This window comes from Mastigoproctus giganteus, chromosome 6 (assembly GCF_048544385.1).
Source record: "Mastigoproctus giganteus isolate SK-2022 chromosome 6, ASM4854438v1, whole genome shotgun sequence".
Lineage (NCBI taxonomy): Eukaryota > Metazoa > Arthropoda > Arachnida > Uropygi > Thelyphonidae > Mastigoproctus > Mastigoproctus giganteus.
In genome coordinates, this window is record NC_143580.1 from 46,160,166 (window position 1) to 46,173,769 (window position 13,604).

General features: G+C 35.4%; 1 protein-coding gene across 11 annotated transcripts in view; it reads left to right on the forward strand.

Annotated features, from left to right (window-relative positions):
* Positions 1-13,604, forward strand: part of LOC150084219 (MAGUK scaffold protein DLG1-like) — an 855,099-nt gene that overhangs the window by 733,509 nt on the left and 107,986 nt on the right. The gene's annotated exons all lie outside the window — the stretch shown is intronic.

Below are 13,604 nucleotides of genomic sequence, written 5' to 3' on the forward strand. Positions count from 1 at the left end.
ATATGGTACCCATACAACCATGCAAGGTTGTGTGGGTACGATATTCACTATATTAAATATATACAATAGAATGTTGGTTATCTGGAATAATTTGAAAGGCTGATTTTTCTTATTTTTTTATTAACGGTAGTATTTAACACATATGTTTATTATGCTATGAGAGTATTTCTGTCTGTCTTTTTTTTTTTTTTACGTTGTATATCAAGTGAAATGTTTAATTGGGATTAATGGGTTTCTCAGAAACCATGAGTGATAGAGTTTAGTCATTCGCTTCCATGAACCCAGTTTTCCATTACATATTTTCTTCTCTTTATTTCATATTGTGTAAGAATAAATTTCATATTCAGTAATAATATCGGCCCAAAACTGTGCGATTTATTATTTTTCCGTTTTTTTATGGTAAAATGTCAACCAAAAGGAACAGCACTGAAATGGGCAGAAAACCAGGAAGAATGGGATATAATCAAATTGATGTTATTAAGGAACTTGAGAGATTTTGCAGCAAAAAAAAAAAGGTCACAACAAATTAAACAAAAAACAATCGAACATTATTTTAAAAAATTACTTTAAATTTTTTTCCACAAAAAATTTGCAGTAAAATACCTATACACATACATATGTATGTGGAAATTTTTATGTATAAGATATTATTATTATTTTTTAATTAAATAAATTCATTTTTTTCACACTATTTAATTTCACCTTACATTCGATTATCTGGAAGAGGTCTGACATTAATTATTCTGGATAACTGACGCTCTACTGTAGTAATACAAACAACACAATGGATGTAACTGATCCCCCTGAATAATCTAATAGTTTAGAAGTTGGTGAAAGCAAGAAAAGATGGCAAAAACTAATTTGAAGAAGCTACAAATTTCCCAACTTTGCTGAGTATCCTAAGTGAGGCCATAGCATCATTGAAATTAATTGGCCTTAAATTGAAGTTGTTAATAAATTACTCCAATATTGGTATGATCATGTATCACAATTTGCAATGGTGTGTAAGCCAGTATACTAAAGAATAAAAAATAATAATAAATTAATACAAATTTTAATAATTCCAGCCCTAATGTAATTAATTTAACAATATAGATTTGTAAATTAGCTAGCACAATGTGTGAGTAGTAAGTGAAAGCCAAATTATTTAGTAATGAAAACATTTTATACTCTTGCAAGAATTATTAAGAGTACTAAAATAAAAATTTCTTGTCACTTTAGTTAATTTTGTCCTTGAGGCTGTCACAGACATTGTCTTGGGTATGCCAAACTGGGCTTGCTACCTGGGAGTTCCAAACACTAAATGGAACTGATATTCGGATGACACTCAAGTCAAGTGAACTTAATTTTGACAAAGTCCAAGTCAGTCTATGACAGCCAAATCTCTGCTTGCACCTTCATGATAGTGGGACTGTTAATTACCCTGGGTAAAACCCCCAGATGCAAACCAACATAAGCAGAGGTCAAGGTGTGGTACATCCACCACACGGAGGAATGTTGCCCCTCTGTGTTACCAGGCAATACTAGGCAGTAGTGACCCTTATCAACCAGTGCAATATCACCACTTTGCTCATTGGAGGCTTAAAGTGCTGGAATCCATGTTTAGTCTCCAGAACAAAGCTCTGACAAACGTCCCCCATTTCTTTCATCATGCAGTATGATTTATGTCTTTTGAGGTTATGATGGTCATCATGACAAGATCCAATCTTCCTTACATTTCAAGGATACAGCTAGCTCTAAAATGGTGTTCACAAGCCAGCCACTATACAGTCCACCAGACTGAACCTACTGGTAACTGTCTAGGAGGCTTCCGAATCAGCTAGTGTATAATCTCGCTGCCTCTAATCTGCCAGATAGTGACTGGAAAAAATCCAAGTAGTGTGTATGCGGAGGCATTGTCAAGGCCATGTTATGTCAAGGAGCTGGCTGTATTCTTGCCATATCCAAAAATTTCATTACTTTATACAGCACGTCTTCCCACCTTTTTCTTACTACTGAATGCACCATGAGTTTCCAAACTAATAGAACAAACTTATTTTTGAAAAGATCTAAATATTCCAAATACTTCCTTATTCATTTCACGTATATACATGGTCTCAGTCTCACTTCCAATCTCATTTGATATCAATTTCCACTTACAGTATGCTAAACCCTATGTGCTTTTTCTAACAGAATCCAAGTTATTGGTTGATTCAATCACTGCTCATCTCAGTTGTCAGAATTATTTGATCTATGATTCTTTTCACTTCAAATATGGTACTTGTGCATATATCCGTTCTCATATTTCCTGTCAGAGACTTATCAATTTGGAATCTCCTCTTTTCAATGTTCTCTCGCTTAAAATCTCTCTATCCCGTTTTGTCAAATTCGTTCATCTGTTGCCTCTATTATTCTTCCAACTCCACTAATCACTTGGAATTCTTTGACTCCCTCTCCTTGAAACTTGACTTTCTCCAGTCCTTGGGTATGCCAAATAGTGAGGTAATTTTCCTTGATGATTTTAATGTTCACAACTCCAGCTGCCTTCTGTTTTCTGGTCACACGGACCTAACTAGTCAAGATGCTGAGGCTTTTGTAATTACTAATGACCTCACACAGATTGTTCATTTACTTACCAGAATACCAGACAATCCTAACCACACAGCCAATACGCTTGATCTTTTTCTCACAAACAACCCTTCTAAGTACAGGGTCAAGGTGAGTGGTCTTCTAGGCACCTCAGATCACAACTTGGTGATGGTCTCTTCTCCAATGGAGCCTTTCTCTTGTGGCCATTCTCAAACTCATGTTATTTGGAATTACAAGCAAAATAGGATGGTCTGTGAGATTTTTCTTGATTTCCTTGGTCGAATTACTGTTTCAAATTTTCTGATGTCAACATTTGTTCAGATCATGTCGGTGAAATTATTCTTGTAGGAATAGAATCCTTTATTCCACACTCCCCCTTAAAATCTCATCCTTTATCTAAACCTTGATTTTCCAATAAATGTTCTGAGGCCGTTCAAGATAAGAATGTTACATATCACAATTGACTTGTGTCCAAACCACCAGGTTCATTTTCTGCCTACGCCAAAGCTTGCAACAATTGTAAAGCATGAAAGATATAAAGGTAAAGCAAGAAATATTTTTAAATTGTAAAGCAGTTATTAATCAGTCAAAACTAATTTTCGAACAGGCCAAGGGTAGAAAACTTGCTTCTTGACAAATTGGTAGGTGAGCATTCTGGTCTCTTGCCAAAGCTATTGGCTGCAACTTTTACCCATCTTTATTCCAACCTCTGTAAAAACCAGATGGTAAGTGGTTCTATTGCCACTTTAGCCAAAGATAAAGCTCACCTGCTAGCATCCCACTTTTCTTCCAACTTGTGTATTGATGACCTTAGTAAACAACCTCCTATTATTCAGAGTACGCTCCATTCATCACCTCCTCTGGTCTTCCTTCAAAAGGATATCAGAAGGATTTTAATCAATCTTGATGCTAAGAAAACTGAAAGTCCTGATGGTATTTCTCCATTTGTTCTCAAAACCTGTGCCCTTGAACTTACTTCTTTTCTGTATCACCTTTTTTCACTTTCTTATTCCAAAGGTGTTTTTCCTTCTTGGAAATTTGTTCATATCCAGCCAGTGCCTAAAAAGGGTGACAAATCCGTCCCATACAATTATCGTCCCATTGCAATTACTTCTACTCTTTCTAAAGTAATGGAGAAATCGATTAACCGTCAACTCTAAAACTATCTAGAAAACTTCCATCTGATCAGCAATCACCAGTATGAGGTCCATCAATGTCAATCCACTGGTGAAATTCTGGATTATGTTACCCATCTATGGACAAATTCAATGGAAAAGTTTGGTGAAATTCAAGCAGTTGTTCTTGATCGTGTTTGGCATAAAGGTCTTCTAAATAAGCTTCCACTTCTCCACTAATGCTGATGTTCCCCAAGGTTCAGTTCTTTCTTCCACTCTGACCTTCCATTGACCAGCAATCTTATCCACAGTTTTGCTGATGATACCACATTGCATTCCACCTTCCAGTTTGAGAAACCTTGCCCTGCAAGGATGGCTTCAGCTTCTCGAATATCCACTACCAATTCCTTAAATGCTGATCTGCAGGCAGGGCGGCCACAAGCATGTTCAACCTGTTCTGTGGAACAGGGCCCCAAGCTCAAATGGTCTAAATAATAATATCATCTGTATCTTTTCTGCATTTCTATCAACAAGCCTACCGTCTTAATGTCTAGTTACCCACATTATCATCTCTCCAAAGGTGCTTGCACAAGTCAACTTGAAAATTGCTAGAAGTAGAGTGTATACTTCATTCTCAATGTGTATGTTTGATATTGAACATAGGACGTTATTTAAAAATGTAATTTTTATGTTATACTCACTCTCAATAATATGTGCTGTTTTTAACTTCTGGAGGTAAGGAAATAAACAGGGCCCCACAAATATTGAGGGTGGCCCTGTCTGTTGGTAATTCTCCAGTGGGGCAGAGTTGATTTCAGTCCTAAATATCAGTCCTGTCTTATATCTTGCAAAAAGGATTCTTTTGTTCTTGTGCTTATCTGTGATGACACTCTGATTTATAGGCAAGATCATAATCTCTCTTGGCATAGACATATTATAAATATTGCATAATAATAATCTAAATAATATCTTCCTCTGCATAATAATAATCTAAATAATATCATCCTATAATATAATAATATCTAAAAAACTGAGTTTTCTCTTTCACTCTCGGCATTACTTTTCTTCTAAACAGCCGTTCACTCTGTACAAATCGCAAATCTGCCCTACTATGGAATATTGTTCCCAAATCTGGGGCGGTTCCCCCTAAACCTCTCAGGTTTCTAGAATACATTTAAAAGTGGACAGTTAGGTTAATGAATAACTCATTTCTAACAGTGTCTCCACTCTGTCTCATAGACATTCTATTTCAATTGCATGTCTTTTCTATAGATACTTCCATGGGATCCTATAATTGCCATTCTCTTCCAAAGCAATCTGAACACATGCCACAACCAGTCAATGCACTTTTACTGTCCAACTTCAAACTTACAGAACCAACTTTTCTTCTTCCTCATTTATTCATTCAACTGCTTTTCTCTGCAACAACGTTCCTCCATACATATTTCATGAAAATTACAATCTAAAGAAGTTTAAGTTTAATATCAACAAATATCTTTGTTTATTTCCTTAACCTTCAACCCATGCATGGTATTAAGTTCTGTAGGTTATAATATTTCTCATGTTTGGGGTTTTCATTACAAAAAATAAAAAAAAAACGTGAATGGAAACTTCCACATGCAATATTTTGTATGTTCTGCCCATGATGCTGCATATCATCGTGGTTGTAGATGCTGCAAATTGTGGATAGATGTAGAAATATAGACACTGCAAAACCAGGAAGAAACGTTTTTTTTTTTTTTTTGTTGTTGTTGTGTTTTTTTTTTTCTCTCCGCAATTTTCAACTAAATAATCAACCAGTTTCGTTATGGCTTTACTTCCACTTCTGGGCTGAATTCACCTGGAATCAAAGATTTTAATTTCATGAGAGAAACAGTTTTTAATTTTATGTGGAAGTAAAAAATAAACCAAACAAACAACGCACCTGGGATATCTTTATTTCTATACTGATTTGCTGTTCCTCGGTTTCATTATTATTTATAAACCATATTTTCAGATGAAAGCTGCATATCGATGAATTTGGCCAAATCGGTAATACAGCGTTGTTAATAGCTTTCTGATGGCATGAAACCACTTGTATTGGAGAAAATATCAAATGAAAGTTTAGACACTTTTTTCCCCTCAGTAATAACAACATTTGCATGTTGCTTCTGTTTTGTCTGCTTCGTTTTGCAGAATGAATTAATTCTGACAGTATTATTATTATTATTATTTTTTTTTTTTCATGGCAAAGTTTTTCTTTTCCCATTTAATGAATGTTCTTTGACACAGTTTTTGGATGTTTATAACACAGCTATCAGTAATTATATTTTCTTGAAATTTCATTAGAAGATAAGGTACTGTATACCCGTTATAAAAAAAAAAAAAAAATTAATAGTGCGAACTTTTTTTATTTAGTGTGCCAAGTGGTTATCCTGTTATCCAATGGAGATAAAAATGCACTCTGCTCACTATGTATTGTTTTATGGAGAAAAAAAAATTACATTTTCTTCCTTCAGTATGTATTGCATCTATTAAGAAAAAATTCAAGGCAATTTGTCTATAAGAAGCCGCTTTATAAATTTCAAAAATCAGTGTTTGAAATTTTATCACCCCCCCCCCCCCCCCCCGAATGCAGAGATGATTGTGGTTTTGTTTTTGACTGACCAGATGTTCTTACCTTCCATAGATTTTTTTTATTCTGGAAGGTCTTTTGTAGTAAAATCAAACAGTAGCAGACCTCTGTTGTACCAAAATTAATTTGTTACAGTGGTGTGGGGGTGAATAGGGACAGATCAAGGCATGGCTAATAGGGCTTGATCCCTTGCCCCCCCTGGAGTCAAAGGGACCCCAAATACCTATTTTTTTGTGTGTGTTAGGGTATTATTATTAATATGTAATTTTTTTTTTTAACTTACAGTACATACAGACACTCTAGACTGTGAATTTTTAAATGATTAATGGTTATTACAACCTTGAAGCACCATTTCAACCAAAATCCTCTACAAATCACAAGGTTTTCACAGTTGGAATGTTAATGGTAACGAACAGTGGCGTAGCTAGATGTCATCGTAAGGGGGTCGTGGTGATCAGGGTTTTGAGATTTTTTTTAGAACGCCTGCTGCATCTTTTTTCTTTAATTTCAAATTTTTTGTTAGGGGGCATATGCCCCTCTGCCCACCCCTGAATATGCCCCTGATATCATACTTGCTCTGAAATGGCCCTGGTGGAACCAAGCTTCTACTTTTCATAGTTGAACAAAGTTTGAACAATGTTCTAAAATATGTTTCTAAGATATTATATATTGACACTGTAGTTGTTATCTTTAATAACAAATGGAAAATTAGTGAGAGAGGAGCTAATAGCTCCTCTCTCACTAATTTTCACTTCCTCGATAATATAATTGACTGATTATATTATCGAGGAAATGACCCCATTGATTTAACTGATTGTGCCATGTACATTATACTAATACATAAATGGGATCCACTAAGAACTCCAGCCCTGGGCTTCCAAGAACCTAGATCTGCCCCTGGCAGTGGAGAATGTTTTCTGCTCCTGTAGATGGTAAATACTGTACTTTCCAGTATTCCCAAAGGGGATTAACTAAAGACAGTGCAGCCTAGAAGACACTAAAAGAGCTGATAGGCAGTACGGACCATCTGGATAGCATTAATTGTGTTAAACAGTAACCTGTTCTCTTGCTGTAGTGCCCACAATAAAAAAAATAATAATAAATAAATAAGAGGAAAATATATTTTTTAAATAAAATATCTCTTTCTGCAGCTGAGGACAAAAAAATGCTGACTTCCCAACATTTATAGCAGCATTTGACACTTGATCATGATTTTTTTCTAGCTTGCTTGATAACTAAAGAATATTTCTTTCAAGTTTATGATTACAATCAAATGCATACCAAGGATATTGAAATATTTTTTTGTTATACAAAAAAAAAACACAACCTGTTGTGCGATATGGCATCCATTTTTATTTCTTTTGCTCCGAAAGTAACATTGATCCAAATTTGATCAAATGTACATCCAGAAAGGATGATTATTATCGTTACTGAAATTCCTTTTCCAATCAATATTTCACAACCAGGAGATATAGTCACTGCCTGTGTCCTTACTGCATTTATCAGTTAATACTGTTTCTCAACTTCTAGTGGTTATGCATAGTTTTTAGTGGCAAAAACATAAAATTGTAGATTTTTCAGTGGATGTTTTTTTCTGAATTGGTGAAAACATTTCCACTTTAAATTTATGCATGTCAGTGTGCATTGCTCTAGGGCAGAGGTTCCCAAAGTGTGGAGCACTTCATTTTTGATGGGCACGTCTTGTTTTTATGAAGCACTTTTTAAAATGAAATATGAATAAACCATCCCACTAATCCAGTTACTAAGTGTATTTTATTTAAATATTTGAAATTAATGTATTGAAGGGTATATTAATTTATAAAAGTATATATACTCCAATGTATTTTTGTCAAATCTGTTTATTCGCACTAGTTCTGAAAGGGGACGTAAAATTTATGAAATATTTTAAAGGAGCGCAAGGTATAAAAGTTTGGGAACCTTTGGTGTAGGGACCAGCATGAGTAGAAGCTTACATGGTGCAATAAATTCTTTGTATGCCCACCCTTTCATGAAATGGTAAAGCATTTAATGTTGGGAAGATGCATTTGCCACTCATTTAAATTTGTATTGTGACAAAATAAATAAATCTTTATTTGTCCTACCAAATATAAAATATAGGTGTACATTGGTAAGTGACAAATTCCCTTCACGGCAGAAAATGCCAAGGGATTACCATAAAATGAAAAATAAAAGAATGGCTAAAATATACAAGAAAAGCTGACATATAAATTGAATTACTCATCACTACATTTCTGTCTTAGAGTCCTGGCAATTGTAGTACAAAAGTTCATCTTAATATCACATCCACCGAAACAACTTGTGTGAGATATACACTATTCAATTGCAGACACACAGTTCTTGACAGAAATGCACACAACTATTAGGCAACAGTAGCCTCAGCAAACCACACTGCGGTTTGTTTCCTATATTTCGAATCTTCTGTGAGCCTTAGTAAGTCAGTTCCGATATGTGTGAGGCACTGAATTGATCCTAATGCACTAGCGGGTATAAACCTGTCGGCCATCTTAAGTCTGTTGGTCTTCATTCTCAAGGATTTGGTTCCTTTTAAGGCAGATGGTGGGATGTGCCATTCACAAAGCTGCCAGAAGCATGGTGAAGATATCATGCCAGTCATCAAAATGATGACGGGCATGATATCATCACCATGCTTCTGGCAGCTTAGGATTGTGGTTATTAATCGTTTCTAGGCAATGATGTCTGGTAAACGCTGTGGTTTAAGCTGTTTCAAAGGCTGCGTGGTCATTAACAGTTCAGCGAGATGGTGCTCAGGGCCACTCACGCGCAAACTTTCATAAGACTGCCCTCTACTAGAAAGGGGTTACAAAAATAAAAATTTTATTATATATTTATTATTCTAATCACAGTACAACCAGTTCAAAGTATTGTTAAATATATCATAAAAACAGAAAAACTATAAGTAGGTCACAAAATGAATTTTTGAAATAAAAAAAAGATTACATAGTATGGCAATCAGTTCAACTTGTTAATAATAAGTATCACTAAAAAAGAATTTAAAATTCTTTAATATTATTTTAGTAATCAAAGTACATTCAGTTCAACTTATTGTTCAAAATATCACAATAAAAAAAAAAAAAAAATATATATATATACATACATACACAAGGTGCAGAGAAACTCTACCGACAAACTTGATGGTAGATGGTACTAAAAGAAACATTTTTTTTGTCAAGAAAACATAGGTCATAAATGAGTCATTATAACAGCAGAGGCTATTAAAGAGTTGTAAATATCAAAACAGTACATTCAGTAATTTAATGTCTTTTAATGCATACAAATCATTTGCTGTTGCACACAAAATAGAAAAAACAATAAGAAGTGCTTGAACTGGTGACTGATGTTCAATGCATAATTCGCACCGACGCATCATTGAATGTTGTAGGCATTGGAAGTTTGTAGGATTGTCTTGTATCGTCCTGTACTTGCTGCGATAATCCATGCTATTAGTTCCTCCACTGGCATTTCATTTTATTTTTTATGTAAACCTCAACCACGAGAGGTATTAGAACCTATAATACTTGGTACTGTGCTTGGGTTGGAGGTTGAGAAGACGAAAGAAGATATTTGTTGACATTGGACTTGAACTTATGTAGACTGTAATTTTCAGGAAATACATATGAAGGAAGGTTGTTCCAGAAAATGGCAGCTGAATGAATAAATGAAGAAGATGAAAAGTTGGTTCTGTGAGTTTGAAGTTGGACAGGAAATGGATGTTGGCTGGTGGCGGCACGTGTTCGGACTTTTTTTCCCATGGAAGTATCTGTAGAAGAGGCATGCAGCAGAAATAGTACGTCTATGAGACAGCGAGTGAAGAGACTCTGTTGGAGATGAATCATTAATTGACTTAACTGCCCTCTTCTCAATGGAATCAAGAAGCCTGAGAGAGGTTTTGGGGCCACCACCCCAGATGTGGGAACAATATTCCATGGCAGGGCAGATTTGCGATTTATACAGAGTGAGCAGCTGTTTGGAAGAAAAGTAACGCCGAGAGCAAAAGAGAAAACCAAGTTTTTTAGATGCAGAGGAAGCAATATTTCTAATGTGCTTGTGCCAAGAGAGATTAGAAGTCAGGGTAATCCCCAAAAGAGATATATCATTTTGCCTAGAAATCAGTGTCACTAAAGATAAGCATAGGAATGCTTATAAGCATAGCAGAAGAATCCTTTTTGCGAGATATAAGACAAGACTGAGTTTTAGAAGGGTTGAAATCAACTAGGTTGTCTTTGCCCCACTGGGGAATTACCTGAAGATCGGCATTTAAGGAATTGGTAGCAGATTTTCGAGAAGTTGAAACTGATTGAGCAGGGCAAGGTTTCTCAAAACGGAAAGTGGAATGCAATGTGCCATCATCGGCAAAACTATGGATAGAATTTCCAGTCAATGGAAGAAGGTCATTAATATACAATAGGAAAAGAACTGAACCTTGGGAACATCGGCATTAGTGGAGAAGTTAGAAGACAGAGAGCCATCTACCATCACCCTCAGTGAGCGATCAGAGAGAAAACTGGATAGCCAATTACTAAAAACAGTTAGGAAACCATAAGATGGAAGCTTGTTTAGAAGACCTTTTTGCCAAACACGATAGAAAGCCTTTGAGATGTCAAGAGCAACTAATTGTGTTTCACCGAACCTTTCCATTGAATTAGTCCATAAATGGGTAACATAAGCCAGGACATCACCAGTGGATCAACACTGACGGAATCCATACTGACGAACGTTGATCAGACGGAAGGTTTCTAGGTAGTTTAAGAGTTGGCGGTTACTTGATTTCTCCATTACTTTAGAAAGAGTAGAAGTAATTGCAATGGGACGATAATTGGATGGGAGGGATTTGTCACTCTTTTTAGGAACTAGCTGGATATGAGCAAATTTTCAAGCAGAAGGAAAAACACCTTTTGGGATAAGAAAGTGAAAAAAGGCGGCAAAGAATAGGAGTAAGTTCAGGAGCACAGGTTTTGAGAACAAGTGGAGAAATACCATCGGGACCTGGAGCTTTCTTAACATCAAGATTCATCAGAATCCTGACATCCTTTTTGACGGAAGACTACAGGAGGTATTGAATGGAGCATGGTGGGAGGTGTTTTACCAAGATCATTAATACACGAGTTGGAATGAAAATGGGATGCTAGCAGGTCAGCTTTATCCTTGGCTGAAGTGACAACAGAACCATCTGGTTTGGACAGAGGTGGGAGCAGAGATGGGCAAAAGTTGAGGCCAATAGCTTTGGCACAGAATGCTCGGATACCATTAGGGCAAGAAGCAAGTTTTCTACTCTTAGCCTGTTCAAACTCTAGTTTGGACTGGTTAATAACTGCTTTACAGTTGTTGCGAGCTTTGGTGTAGCAGAAAATGAAACTGAAGAATTGGAAACAAGCCAATTACGATATGCAACATTCTTCTCTTGAACAGCCTTAGCACATTTATTGGAAAACCAAGGTTTAGATAACGGAAGAGATTTTAAAGTGGAGTGTGGGATAAAGGATTCCATTCCTGCAAGAATAATTTCACTGACATGATCTGAGCAAACGTTGACATCAGAAGTTTTGAAACAGTAATCCGACCAAGGAAAAGAAGAAAAGAAATCTTGCAGGTCATCCCATTTTGCATTCTTGTAATGCCAAACAACACGAGGTTGGGAATAGCCATGAGATAAAGGTTCCATTGGAGAAAAGATAATCACCAAGTTGTGATCTGAAGTGCCTAAAGGACTTCTCACTTCGACCGTGTACTTAGAAGGGTTGTTTGTAAGAAAAAGATCAAGCGTGTTGGCTGTATGATTAGGATTGTCCGGTATTCTTGTAGGTAAATGAACAATCTGTGCAAGGTCATTAGTAATTGCTAAAGCCTCAGCATCTCGACCAGCTGGGTCGGTGTGACTAGAAAACAGAAGCCAGCTGGAGTTGTGAACATTAAAATCACCAAGGGAAATTACCTCACTGTTAGGAAAGTTGGACTGGAGAAACTCAAGTTCCAAAGAGAGGAAGTCAAAGAGCTCCAAATGATTAGTGGAGTTGGGAGAACAGTAGAGACTACAGATGAATTTGGTCTGTTCTATATATAATCTTTTAAATGATTTACAAGATGTTCAGCAACTGTTTCTATATTAAATGACGGGTTCTGCATCATTTTACTGATGATATTAATTTAGCCTAAAATATCATGCCAAATAATGATTGAGCAAAGAAATTTAAATGAAGTTATTTTTGAAATAAGATCATTAGTCTGAGCTCTTGAATCTTTAGTATTATCATCAGTTATATGATAAATTTGATAATGATTATGATAAATTTGATATGATTAACCTGATAAATTTGATATATGGTTAACCTGATAAATTTCCAAAATGTTAATTTTAAGATGCTTTATTGCTTCTATTCGACTTTCCTGTGTTGTATTTGATAGCGATTTTAGGCTTAAATTTTGAACGTGGGATTTTAATATAGCCCAACACTTAGTAGACGAGGAAAAATAATTGTATAATTCCTGTATAATACCAAAAAAAAATCAACTTTCTCAAACGAAATTTTCGCTGCATCATTGACCACTAAATTTAAAGAGTGAGCAGAACATGGCACAAAGAAGGCTCTAGAATTTGCTTCAATCATTTTTTGTTGGAGCCCGTTAATTCTACCTCGTAAATTTGCGCCATTATCGTATCCTTGACCGCTTAAATCCGAATATTAAAATTTAATGAATTTAAATTATTTGAAATAAATGTACAAATCCTGACCAGTAGTGTCGTCGACAGAGCAAAATCCCAAAAAATGTTCGTGAATTTCTGCAATGTTTTTATTAATGTTACACAAACCTGATAACAAGAGTTAATTGTTCAGTTAGGCTCATATTCGGAGTTGCATCAAGAATTAAAGAATAATGTTTTGCGTTTTTAACTATTTTAAAAATGGTTTTGTTTTATACCTTCGGAAATTATATGAATTCTTTCATTCTGTATATTATCTCCCAAATAATGCGCAATATTCTTTTTTTTTTTGGGATGTTTAAATGTTCCGACATTACTGAATCAAATTTTAGAAAGTTACAATTGTGTCCTTATCATATAAATTTTTTGAAAAACCTCTAAAAGCAATACACTGCCCTGATAAATACTATATTATGTATATTAAACGTTCAATAACTGATTGCCAATATTTTTCTCGGTGTCGTATAGTCTCTGTTCTGTTACATCAATCGTACATTTATTACATAATGACAGTTTGAGTTCGCAATACTTTGTACTACTTTTAATATGGCGGGCACTTCTCTCATGT